The following is a 14,300-nucleotide window of genomic DNA, read 5'->3' on the forward strand; positions in this document are numbered from 1 at the left end:
GGCAGTTTTATTTATTCATAAGATGCAGTTAGCCCTGAAGATGGATGCAATATATTTTACGAAACGTTAGTGTTCATTTACAAGTCCACAGAAGGTTATAAACGAGAAGATCAACATCTTAGCAACGTCGTCACAACCTCATATCTCAGATATTATGTATCTGTCTAAATTTAATATTACTGCTGCGACACGAATTTTAGCACGAATAAAATAAAGACCTCAGACTATATTGCTGGAGATGGGATGTGCGGCTAGGTCTAAGGTCAAGGCGTTTTACACAATACAGCACGTGTAAGACGGATATAAACTAGATAATCTGAGAGGAACAGACCTGTGTTTTCGTTTGCTTACAAAATTAGAACCCTGTAATCATTACTAGGTACTCAAAATATGTTCAGTTTTCATTCTAAACTGCTGTAAAATAATAATATTTAATTAATTCTTAGAATCCCATAAACTATTAGAATTTTACAGGCCAAATGTTGAAGATGATCATCATCTTTCTGTTGATTTTAGAAGGTAGAAGTAAGTTTAAAATAATTTCCGTCACTAATAATTTGGTTGCTATTTAATTAATATTATATCGGAGCTGTTTAATTTTCGAGGCTACAGGAAAAGTTCCTTTTATGCCACTTTTTCTCTAGCATTAAATTATATTGGATTTAAACACACAGTGTTTTTGTAGATTTGTAAGGATCGCACAAACCGTCACGGTGGTCTAGTGGTCAGAACACTAGCTTTGTAATCCTGGGGTTCCGGGTTCAATTCCCGGTGGTGCTCAGATTTATAACTTGTGCTGGGCAAGACCGTGGTCTAGGTATCACGGAGTTTTCCTCCGGGGGCTCCCCGGTTTCTCCGTGGCATCCCAACAATTACTCCACTCACACACACAGAAGAAGGCAATGGCAAACCACTTCTGGATCATCTGCCAAGAATGTATATATGTATGAACGGGTCCCTGACAATCTGAAGAGGATGGAAGGACCCTGTTCATAGTATATGGACCTGTCGTCAGACAGAACACTAATAATAATAATATAAAAGGATCGCACGCAGTAATATAACTAAATTATTTTTCAGCAAATCGAGAAATAATTGTAAATATACTAGTAAATATATAGTTTAGCCGTTCATCCATCTGGAAGATTTGTAAATTCGTGGATTTATTTCTATTTGGTATACATTCCAGAACCGTTAATAAGACTTTAGAAATTATTCGACACTTGTCTTCAGCTGCATGTTGTATTTATTATACAACTTTAATTATCGGTTATTGGTCCATGACATTTCAGTTGTAATTTGATTTTGTCTTTCAGATCTTATTATTTTCTATATATTTTAATCAGCTCAGTACCCTTTAATTCGCAAATGAATACGTGATTGTTCTTTTAACAAAATTCCACCAACAAGATTAATTGAAAATAAAATGTTTGGAAGTATTAGATAAACAACAACCTAACCACAACTGCTGTGAGATAAACCACTGTTGCTCGCAGTGTTTCTGGTGTGAATTATTCACAAAACATGAAGAAGACAGAGAACAAGGACGAAGAAGGGAAATGAAGAGGAGGAGAGAGAACAACAAGGACAAAGACGAAGTGGAATTGTTCCACTATTCATTTCCCTTCACACAAGACGGCACAGCACTTTACCAAAATCCCAGACAGATAGAACAACTACATAATTCATGTCGTCTGCTACCAAAGAGGGACGGAGTGTTTCAGAGTGGTCAAATTGCAGCGCTAAATGGACACTGACACGACGCTAACAAATCTACAAGGCAAACACATTCGTTATTTTGTTCCTCTGCTGCTTTTCAGAGGAGAGATAATATTTAAGTAACTAACTAACTTACGCCAAGAGTTCGTCATGAAATTATTCAAGAATGTTAAATAAATCCTAAATAAATTACAGTACATAGAATGTCTGATGGATTTAGGGGATTTTAGTTTTTTATTAAAGTGAACGGTTTTTTGTTTCTGGCACCAGGTAATCTTTGTTGGTGGTTACAAACTATCTAGATCAGCGTTTCTCAACCGGAGTTCCGAGGAACCTTAGGGTTCCGCGAGAAATAGTGATGAATAGGCTAATCATATGTAAATGTATTTTTTAGTCATTTTTGTGTTTAATTTCATATTCGTAATTTTACTATACACGTACGACATATTCTCGGGAAATTCTTGGGTATTATAATAAAGTCTTCAACCTGTTATGTCATTTAGAAATATAATAATCATAAGAAATATATTTAGCGACATCTATACGGCGCCAGTGTGAAACCGCCTTTAGTGGTCAGCGTACAGGAGCTGTACTTAAGATGAGATTTACTGACCTATCCCTGGACAAGTTCTGGATTTCTGTGAAAGAAGAGTATCCTGCCATTCATAGGAAAGCAATAAATAGATTGCTGAGTTTTCAACCTCTTACATGTGTGAGCAAGCTTTTTCTTATTTAACAAGTATCAAGACCAAAGACAGAAATCGTCTCCTTTCAGTTGAAGATGAAATCCGTGTGTGTTTATCTAAAGTTCGACCCCGAATTAAGCATTTGTGTACCAAAAGACAAGCACAGTTTTCACATTAGAAAAGTAAATTTTATTATTTAAATTGGCTTCAAAAATAACATTTCCTTGACACATATATTTGTTCATATGACATTTTATTTTGATTTATCTTATGCCTTTTTAACATTGTCAATAAACGATTTAGTTATTGTAGTAGTTATTATCTGTTTTCGTTCTGTTTATATGTGTTATATACGATATTGGTTATTTATGTTAATTTTTTGTGTGAATGAAAACCTCCGTATGAGGTCTCTTGACAGGCAGTTTGATTTCAGTTTTTTTTTGTATTGTCAATAAACTTGAGAAAAACGTAAGTAATTTTTTGCGTAAACCAGCTATCAGAAAAAAATATTAAGTTTTCCTTATGAACTTTAAGTTTATAAAAAAGAAAGAAAGATATCAATAATGATATATAATAATTTTTATGTAGGGGTTCCCTGAGACATGAATATTATTTCAAGGATTCCGCAAGGACAAAAAGGTTGAGAAACGCTGATCTAGATGAACATACGCTTTCATCCTCAGGGTAGACTCGAAGATGGAGAGAGAGTATATCCCTTTGAAACGTTGGTAATCAACTGCAAAACTAAATGGCGTCAGAAACCATAAGAAAAAAATAAATTTTACAGAATTCATGAATTTACCCTGACATAAACCGTAATATTCTTGCAAGCACATGTGAATTTGTAAGTTTGAAACCGCGTCTTCTGTTTCTAGACAGCAAAATACACAATTATGCTTGCATGTATAGAAATTATTGTTGATATTAACCTAAAACAATAAATAATTAATCTAATGTTATAAATGAAACGTGTGTAAATATTATATCGTTTCTAATCGAATTGAGCAGCATTTGACATCTGTTTTGTGTATTATACCTAACATAAAAAGAATTATTTTAACACGAGTTAACTCGTGAAATGTTACCTGTTATATTGTTCTTGAACAAATTTAAATACATCCAAGAAGGTTCCTTTGTCAGAGCATGTACCATTTTAAATTCGTTTTCAATTTATTAAAGTAATTTAACAGCGTTAATTAAGCCGCGTTTGTTGGCCTTACTAAAGAGGTGTGATGAGACATCTGTATAGCTAATTATATTAAGTCTATTGTGTTTTATGAATGAAAAATATCAGCTTTATTTTCCATGTTCCTCTGGTCTTTAAAGGGGGAGGAACAAAAGCAGCGACAAAGCTTTGAAATGTTTAAATCGCTTTATTTTGAATTGGCATCCTTATTCTATTGTATGATGCAGAAAATCTTCTCTTCCTTCATCCATTCCATTTCGTTAGTTTAATACGCTACTAAGTTTTCATAAAACTGTAGACTGAAAAATCCCTCTCGTTATACAACTGCAGTGTAAATAGTTAGTACGTCTCTAGATGCTGAACAGGAAAATGACAATCTTTCCTGATCGAATTATGCCAAATGGGATGTAGAGGCAGCTGGAGTGAATTGGGGAGAGTGGCAGAAGGGGGGAAGTAAAAAGGTTCCCCTGAGAGAGATTCCTCTAATTTGGAGTGAAAGTCGTTATAAACTCGAGATGCTTGGTTGATTAATAGCCCAGAAAACTGAGTGCTCCAAGGAGACCATTCGAAGAACAGTTATAAAAATGATGCATAAAAATACATTAGAACATTGCAAGCATTGACGCCATATTAAACGGTGGAAATAAATCGACTACATCTGAATATAATTGGTGTGTTGCTTAATATGTTGATAACTTATGCAAAGCCAATTTGTCATACACAGAATTATTATATAACGGAGAAGACAAATCAGTTAGAATGAGAAGAGAATTTTTAAAATAAAAAAAAATAGCGACTGCACGAGAGAAATGTTGAAATTCCTTGTTTCAAGTAAGTTCTTCCATCATTAAATTTTTGTGGTGACTACAGGACCATGTTTTTATGAAGAATGATCCCAAATATGTATTCACCTGTAAGAAAACAAATATAAAGCTCATGGTAAACTTACTATTACAACATGGCACATCTAGTTAAAAGGGACTTAGTGGTAAAAATCATAGTGACGTGATACACACAAGTTACTTACACCACCTAGGGCGTGTATGTATGAAAGGGACTTTTGAATCACTCTGTATATCAGTGTTTAAATAGGATATATTATTCTGAATAAATAAATACATAAAGAAAGAAAGAAAACAAGAAAGGAGAAGGTTGTTTCAGAACGATTTGCTGAAGATGATTTCTGAACCTATGAAAGAATAAATAAAATGAGGATGTAGAAAATACATAATGTGTAGTTTCGTAATTTATGCCTTTAATCTGCTGTTTCTGACGATTATTAAATTAAATATGATGAGATAGGTGAGACTTGTAACACTCACAGGGTTATATGAAGTGAATACGAAAGATTTAACATTTAAAAAAGATAACTTAGGATGCGTATGTTTAGATTTGAGGATATTATTGAAATAGATTTCACAGAAATGGGATACACGATTATGAATTACAACAGATTCATAATAGAACAAAATCTCGGGATTTTGTAAATACAGAGATGAACATTTGTATTTTATGAAAACAGATAATTTCTTGGCTGGTTGGTTATAAACTTAAAAAAAATCTCTGTGCATTATAGTCAGTTAATATCACCATGGCAACAAGTTGTTCGTATCTTATATTCATCAGTAAGTTTCCTCTGTCATCATTGATTTTTATCTTATTAATAAAGGAAAAATTACACTTTTCCCGTATACAGCCATCTATAATTAAATATCCAGAACGACGTCACCCATTGATTTTATTGATTACTGTTGATTTTATCGATGATTGTCACTGTTACAATAATTTATTTAACAGTGTAGTGATTCACGCGCATTAAATTGTATGTATGAAACTAATGATTATTATGTATAAACGAAACATATACTTTAGAACGACTACATCAGTAACAAGTTAGAAAGTGCAATGGTGAAATGGAATTTTAGGAACTAAAATTTGTTTCGTGATAGTGAAAGCATGTTTAAATAAATTAACGTGTGAAATTCTTGAATGATTATCATTTCGCTACGGGTCACCCACCAAATGTTTACACTTTTTCAAATCCTATTTTGACTGCATACTATAATAAAGTGAAGGGAATGAATTTTTGTTTAGAGAAGAGTGAAACTAGTGCCACTTCATTTAGAATATAGAAATTTTATGTGGCGAAAAAGGTTTATGAAGTAGCTGATACTGAGGGATATGACAAAAACTAAGACCTAATGCAACGGAAATAGCTATAAGCTAGGAAAATTTACAGCTCCAATGTGACATAAAAGTAACCAGAGGGCAGACGTAACAAGTATTAACCACAAGGTGAAATCATAATCGTAGGGTTTCCGTACCACGTCCGATAATATGGATATTTACAAGCCTCGATTCTGTACAATGAATCGTCAGAGTGTGGGGATGAATCTCAACAGATGACGCTATGGTGACTTCACTACTGATTACAACAATTCCCGCAACGTGAGTCGTATGGAGACAACTTCGAATCCCAGCGTCGAACAGATGATCCCTTGGTCTATCGCTAGGTGCAGGATGGCATTTAGCTAGGTCCAAAGTCCTGCAATAGTCCTTTGCGACCTAATCCAACCAGCCGATAAAAATGTTGCTCTAGCCTCATGTGTTCTAGGGTATAGCCCATCGGACACGAAGCTTCTGCTACGTCTCGTCTTCCGTCTGCCATATAGTTTATCAACCCTACATCAAAGGCGATTTGTTGCGTATGCCAGTATTGTACGTAGCTTGGTGAAACACTTTGTAACCTGTTGGGATATAAGGCCCGAACATTTCCTTGTCCACTACCGCCATCTCCAGCTTTACACTGTACACATCTTGGTCTGCTTTCTCTGACTTCGTGAGGATGATGGCTCATGCATGATCCACGACCAGAACAGTCACCGCGGACGAGATCTGCAGTCCCCGCTGATCGCCTGTCATAGACGGGACTCGGTTCGAGAATACTTTAACCTTCGTGATCGTTGTTGTTAGATTTTAGCCAACATTGGAACGTGTTCAATTTTTTTTTGTAAAACTACTTAAATTTATATAATGAAAGGTCGTAATTATATGTGTTGAAAATTCGTCTGTCCATTAAGTTATTTCCGTTCTGTGTTATTATAGCCAGGAGACCACATAAACACAAATTGTCAGAATGTTATGTTACAAAATACTGTTTAACACATGAAATTACTTCATTGTTACAAGAAGTATGATCATGATGTGGCACGGCTTTGGGTCTAAGTAACACAAAATATGTACGATGTCATATCCTTTCGTTTTAGAACCTGGATTAAATTATAAGTTCTTATAATTTTTTATTGCAATACAGTGATTGTAATGTCCGTTCAGAGGATAAAATTCCCTACCACAGTTTACATTATTTATGGAGATTATTAGGAAATTAGTGTTAATAAAAGTTTCTTTTAATATGTGTGGTGTAATAAATAAATAATCTAATTGTTTCAGTAGTGTAGTTTATTTTCAGTAATACCCAGACGAATAACTGGTATGATTTAGCATTAATTTATATTTAAATAGGTTATTTTTATTTATTATTATGACAAAATTTACAGTCTAAGTCTTTAGGAATTTATAATTTCAAGATAATTATATTTCACAGTGAAGAGTTAAGGTTCTATGTCAAACCGTCCATTTTCAGAATGTTGCTATAGCTTTTTAAAAGATGTTAATTATAAACAAAATTGATTAGGATTTTATACCGTTACATTTGTGAAGAATATTTAGCTAACTGCATTAAGTTTCTTCAGTTTAAACCCTGATGCGCAAAATGGGAAATTATTCATGTTTCTTTAATATATATTTATACCTCTAGAACGTTTTCGGTTAAACAGTGTCTTGCCGAACTGAGGGCGTCTAGAATAGAGAATAAAATTGCACATTTTTAGCGAGAAAAATTGAGGCTGATAGAAGATTCGTTCCTAGAGTCGAAAGCACATGACTGAAGAAATATTTTGTAAGGAAGTGTTATGAAAAAGCATACAGAAACAGTGGACAGTACTTGGAGATAAAACTTCCATAAGAAAATTCAAAAACTTCACCTTAAACGATACAATTTCGATAAAACAATAAAACCCTATATTTTTTGTGGAGAGAAAATAAATACCTCGAGGAAACACTTTTGTTGAGGAAACGCGTACAGAAACTGTGTATCGTAACAGAGTGCTGTAAGAGAATATTTCTGTTTAAAAAAATAAAAGAAACCAATAAGAGACTTACACTATAAAAAAGAGTACCTGAATGAAAATAATCGATCTTGTACTCCTTATTTAGAGATGTGTGGTACAGTGTGTCATAGAGTGCTCACAGAGAAAGTAAAAAAAAAAGATTTGATTCACTCTTACACTTAATTCCGTTATGCCCCTTTTCAACCACGAAATGTTTGTAGTGACGTCATGCTACAATACCGGACCATTACGTAATATGGACACCGGAAGTAGCGTCAGTGGACACCGAAAGTGTTCCGAGTACCTTTCAAATATTTACGATGTGCACATGCCAACATTGAATTTAAAACCTGCGATTTGTCACCAGAATGTATTATCGAATATCAAAGCAGTTTTCTCTGAATGGCAAAATGAATATCTCAAGTGAAACCCCCAGCTAAGCACATAAAACAGACAATTAAGCCAGTAGACTTGATTAAAATTCTGGATGAAATAATCTCTTAAGCACAAGTAATTTCAGCTGGGACGAATTTCAGCTGTAAAAATAAAATGGCGTTCTGATAATATAAATCGATTTCGTAATGCCATAAGCTAGTCTTTCTTAGACAAGGAGAGAGTAGGTTAACAAGTTAGGAAATGTGCTCGGAACGTTATAAATCTGAAGCGTTCACTCTGTTATCGACTGCGTATATTAAATTCGTGCCTCTTATAAATAGCCCAACAACGAATTTCGAGTTTTTGCAGCAGATTAATGAGCAGAGAAATGGCTAAGATAAAATTGCATTTTTTCAACACAACTATCTGTCTTCATCCACTAGAATTTGTGCGGAATAATACAGATAATTTCATATTAGCCTATAGGTCATTAAGCGTATAATTATGCAGATTTAATATTAACTGAACTCACAAATCCACATCATGACCAACGTGTCTTATTTTGTGTAAAAGTGAATCACATCGCGCCGTGAAGTTTCACTCCTTTGATGGAAGAATTATTTGCAATTGTCACCGCTTCCTGGGAAAGTGTTATATCATGTGATTTGATTCTACATCCTTCTGAGCATTTGAACGAAATACTACAGTAAAATGTGACGCAGGATTCGTACATACTGACATGCAAATTTTATTTGTTCTGCGGGATGCATTAATGATATTCAAAGTTTACGTACCATTTCATGGGTTGATGTCCCATTTCATATTTCAACACGGATACTTTAAAAAGATTTTATTTTATAAATTTTAAGTTATTTGGAAACTAAGTGAGATAATGCATCTAGCTTGATTACTGACTTTCCCTATATTTCATGGCAAATTAAACCTGATAGCATTTTATAAAGGAAGAAATAAGAAAGAGAAATTGATGGAAGGATTTTCGCGATGCGATAAATTTGGGTGGTGTGCCGTATTAAATATGAGATTTTTATTTTTGTATTAATAATGATATGTAATAATAATATTGAAGGCTATTGCCCGAAAAATTGTAGGCAATGCTGTTCGTCTAATTGAACATGTACATTAAAAGTTACAGAAGAAGATCAAAGAAAGTGGTCAGAATAGTTACAAAGTTTATCTCAACATTTTCAGTAGCAAAAGTATTTTTATCCAAAAGGAAAACGAGACGTAGACCGACCAATAATTAGATGGTATAAACAGTATAATTAGCTTTGGAATATATTTTTGAGTCTAATCCTTGATACAAACACATTTTCTCATTTATTATCCGTATGAATCTGGAACATCTTCTCTGCGTAGGAGGCTAAATCGATTGTTTCCGAAAATAATGCGATTCTTTCTTGTTCTTTCAAGAGAGACAAGCTGTACATGTTGCAAGAAACTTCCAGGCATACCGATATTTAAACGAGAGATTCTACTACAGTTGAGCTGTCTAGCCCACAGGGCTACTGAGTTACCAAAGAAATTACTAAGCCTTTGCCTCTCCTCCCCCCCCCCCCCCCCCCGATATGAAACGGAACAACATATCGGGTTTTAGGGAAGGCTTGGTATGTTTGCCCTGCGGTACAATGACAGGGCGCGTGCGGTTGAACGACGCTGCTATATACGCCGTTTAAGTCTGTTCCTTCCTTGTAGTAAAGTTTGAAGCCTCGGAGACATATTTCCCCTCTACTTGATAATACACGCGAATGTAACCACGTTGCGTCGTCAGACTTCTCTCGATTCATAACAAACAGCGAGGAACATTTGATGATGCGTCGTTCTCCGGGAGTAACAGCATCCATCTTCGTGGCCTGTTGTGTGCGTAATGGTCAATGTGATAACCGTTATCACCTTAAGAACGCACAAATATATATATATATTATCCGTTGTGTAGATATCAATGTTATGATTACGAGTCGAACGACAGGTTTTGGTTCGCGGTTGTTGAATAGACCTTTACTCGTCATCATATTCTCCGAGGTCCCCAGAGGAAAAGTGTTTTTAACGTGAAACTGAGCACCCACCTTCAAATAGTGGATTATATTAATAATTATATATGTGGACGTTTACCTCTTTAACTTATACTTCATGTTGTAAACCAGGGATAACTTTGCTTTACACTGTAAACTGTTTACACTTCACTGTTGAAGCAGTTCATATTGTACGTACATTATATTTTATATGTATTAAAGTGTACATGTATTTTAGCGAGATTACATTTTATCACACGCCGTTGCTTTGTATGCATATTTTAATAAAATGAGGATAAGTAAATTAATCGTGTAGTCACGTGTTGCTAGTGGAATGTAGAACAAAACCGTAATATAAGGATAATTAATAAATCACTTGAACGTGTGGCGAAGTTAAGGTAAACTACGTGGTGATTAATAACAACGGCAGAAAATCAAAATTATATTCTCGGTGGAATTAAGAGAAGATTAAATTTGGGAAATTAATAATCAATTCACTAAAATGAATAATTAATAACGAATACTGCATCTTCTACAGTCCTCTCTAATAAGTTAAAAATTAAAGTAGGATACTACGACTTTTCTTATATGGGTGTGAAACTTGGTATCTCACGTTGGTATCTTAACCGTGGCTATTTGAGAAAAAAATGCTTAGGAAAATATTTGGAACTAAGAAAAAATATGTAACAGGAGGATGGGGAAAAAATACATAGTGAGAAATTAGATTTTAAATTTTCACGGCGACAAATATAAAGATTAAAATCGTCTGGGAGTTTGTTCCTTGTATTCTGGTAAATACTGACCGACGTTTCAGAGGAGCTTACTGCCTAAATCATGTTCATGAGTCACATAATTCATCGGTCAGTATCTACCAAAGAAATAAGGCGCAACATCCCAGAAGACATTTATCTACATTCTGCGGAATTTAATAATTTGTACTTATCACGATATGTTGCAAGGTTGAATAAATAATATAGTCTGACATGTGTTAGGTTTGGTATAAAGACGATGATAAATTCATACAAAATTCAGTCAGAAACGTAAAATTAATATACAAGATGTGAGACAGTCTTCATGCGTATATGGGAATATAATATTAAAATGGATAATTGATTGTGTGAAGATGCGAACTAGAGTGAAGTGTCTGAGGATAGGGTATAATGACCGGAATTTTATAACACTCTAATGCGCATTTGGGTTCTCTAAGCTCAAGGAATATATTGATTCTGCAGGATTTGGTTAAGTTATTCAAAATATGAAGCCAACGCTTTAAAATGTGTCTGCTAAAATCCCTTGTTGATAAGTGAAGTGAAGTTTATGTATTGCACTTGAGACACTTGTACGATGTTAAACGTTGTGGCAGTTTAAAGTAAAATAGTACTTTATCCTACGAAGTATTGCACTTTTTACATGTTTTGTGTTTCAAGTAACATTTTGTAGCGTTTTATAAAAACCCTTCAACTTTTAACCGTTCTTGGTTTTTGTCTGTGCGACCCTTGTCTTGAGCACTCTTCAGGAAACGAACTAAAGTCGAGACGGTAGAAGAGAAGGGTGGAAAACATTTTTATATGCAACTCGTCGCGTGGCAGTTTCGCTCGAGGGATGAACGACTTTTCAAGACTTTTTTATATAAAAGATGAAAACGTCTTGTTGGTGGTGAAGATGACGAACCCTCACTCACCTCAAGAAGCGAGTGCTCTGGCATTTCAAACAAGAAGCCGCTGAGATGAATAGGCCTACGCCGGACGCTTCGAGGCGCGAACATCTCCTTGGGAAACAATATACAGTTGAATGTTGTTATAAGAAACCTCCAGGGACTATAGAAACGGTATCATAATGACCGAACTTCTCAAACTGAAACCAGGGAGTTTATGTCCAGATTAGCAGCAAGCTACTAAACCACTGGGCGTCTGTATGTAGAATGTTACGAACGCAAATCTTTGCTCTTAAATCCCTGTTGACTTGGTGAATATCCGGATAGGTAAATCTAGTATTATATAGATTTTATATCTTCTCTCCTGTATCAGTGATATCAGTTTTAATAGTTTCGTAATAATTTTGACGTGTTCCTCTGCTGGTGTGTAAAAGCTCCGTTCTTGACGAACGATATTTCATTGAATTTGACTTTAGCATACTAAAATGTAAGTGGTAATGTTAAAACGTTCAGTGGGTGCCCTCTTGCCGTTCCAATAAACCATTTCCAGTCCTCTGTCCAACTGGGTGTGACTTATTTATTATCTTTTAGTTCAAGTCCAGTGTCAAGTTTGGTAGGACATGGTTTTTAACAGTAAAGGGCTCTGTCCTACTAAGTGGGACAAAAAGTGTTGTCTTGCCATCTCTCGTTGAAATTCTTAAAGAAATTTATTTTATAGTTTTTCAACAGGTAAAAGCACTAATAAACAAGTATATGCATACCACTTCTCTGTAAAATTTAAATAAGACAAACTAGTAGCAAAGTAAGGAAGTAAACTTTTCTGCTAAGGGTCAAACGTTTGCTACGCTAGGATGGAATACGCTATGAATTTATCTGCAATGATGTAACGCGATTTCATTGACTATATGAACCCGAGAGGCATGATACATTCCGTTCGGTAATGGAATAAATTTAATGTACTCAGCCCTGTTTTACTTAAACATGGCGTCTTTATTGAATTATGAACAAGTGTATGTGCAGTTGAAGCTAAATACTGCAAGGCTGTATAGACTAAATAATTTAAGAATTCAAAACGTATTTATCTTTCTGAATACACATCAAATGTAAGGGTTTATTTGCAAATGCTGGGGAGAATATTGTACGGGGATTTCTTGCTCGTGTTATTTAAATCTCAAAGACGGGTTTTTGCATTTTGGTTTCTTTATCTTCATAGACCATTCTGGCAGAAATTTTGTTCTACATAATTCATATGCATCCTTCGTGGAAAAACAATTCTGTATGTTATCATCCTTACAGTTAATAGAACACGATATCAGGTCTACCATGCAAACACAACTACATTTGATTTCCTTCTTCAATCTATTATTATTTTGCCTTAGATAACAATCTTCTTGTACGACTCAATTACACAGGGAATTTGCTTGCAAAATAACCAAACATCTTGTTCTAACGTTCAAGCCTAGTTTCAGAATTTAACATTGCGTCAGTGTTAATATCTCGAATCTTCTTAGTAAATATGAATTTTACATTAAAAATTTGCAGCTTTCTAACGAATGCATACAGGGGCTTTGCACTGAACATCAAGATGTCGTAAAATTAAGCTGATTTTTACCCCCTACCAGTGTGGAGTTTAAGAATATGTGGAGCCTTACCTTTGTTTACCCATACGTTTTCATGACGTGGTTGTTTAGTTAAATACGGTGATAGAAAGTTTAAAAGCGACGATTTATTTTTCATCTTATCAGTTTGTCTTTAAAGAGCCCGTTTGCGGAACAACTAAAGTGTGTAGCCTGTGTCACAATATGTACGGAATAACAGAATATGTAGAAACACGGAATTTCTCATTTCCGGAACTGAGTCTTAGGACAGTCTATCTTGGAGAAGATTTTGCGTGATTTATGTGCCATAGGAGCTTAAGTGAGTTTGTGACAGCTACCTAATGTGGTTTGCAACATCCTCACAGTAAAAGAGAAAAGAGATGACAACGCAACGGTAAAAAATTTCTCTCTCTTGTTTTAGGGACCCAGATGAACTCTTACTCATACACTATAAGTTCAGGACAGTGACACCAGATAGAGTGGGATTTGTCCGACGATTTTTGAAACAGAGGATCTGAATTATATACATAGATTAAAATTAACTTACGTGACTTCGTTTTACGTTTGGAGTTAAAATGGTCAGTTGACGTTACAGATAATATTTTAAGCCTATTATAATTTTAAAATTTATTGTTGTTAATTTAACGACGCTGTTTCTATTCAGAGGTTATATAAAATCGAATGATATTGGAAGATTTTTTATGTCTCTATACAGACTACTGAAGTTCTATATTGTTACGTACTTTCATAACTATACACATACATAAGAGGTGCGATCGGAATGTTTCTAGACTGCGCCTATAAAAACCCGTACACTTATCTCAGATATTAAATTCATCCTCACCCTCGAAGTAGTTCCCCTGGGAGTGAACACAACGATCCC

The sequence above is a fragment of the Zootermopsis nevadensis genome, unplaced genomic scaffold, assembly GCF_977971745.1.
Source record: "Zootermopsis nevadensis isolate Lab colony 2312 unplaced genomic scaffold, Znev_1.0 Znev_ptg000011l, whole genome shotgun sequence".
Classification (NCBI taxonomy): domain Eukaryota; kingdom Metazoa; phylum Arthropoda; class Insecta; order Blattodea; family Termopsidae; genus Zootermopsis; species Zootermopsis nevadensis.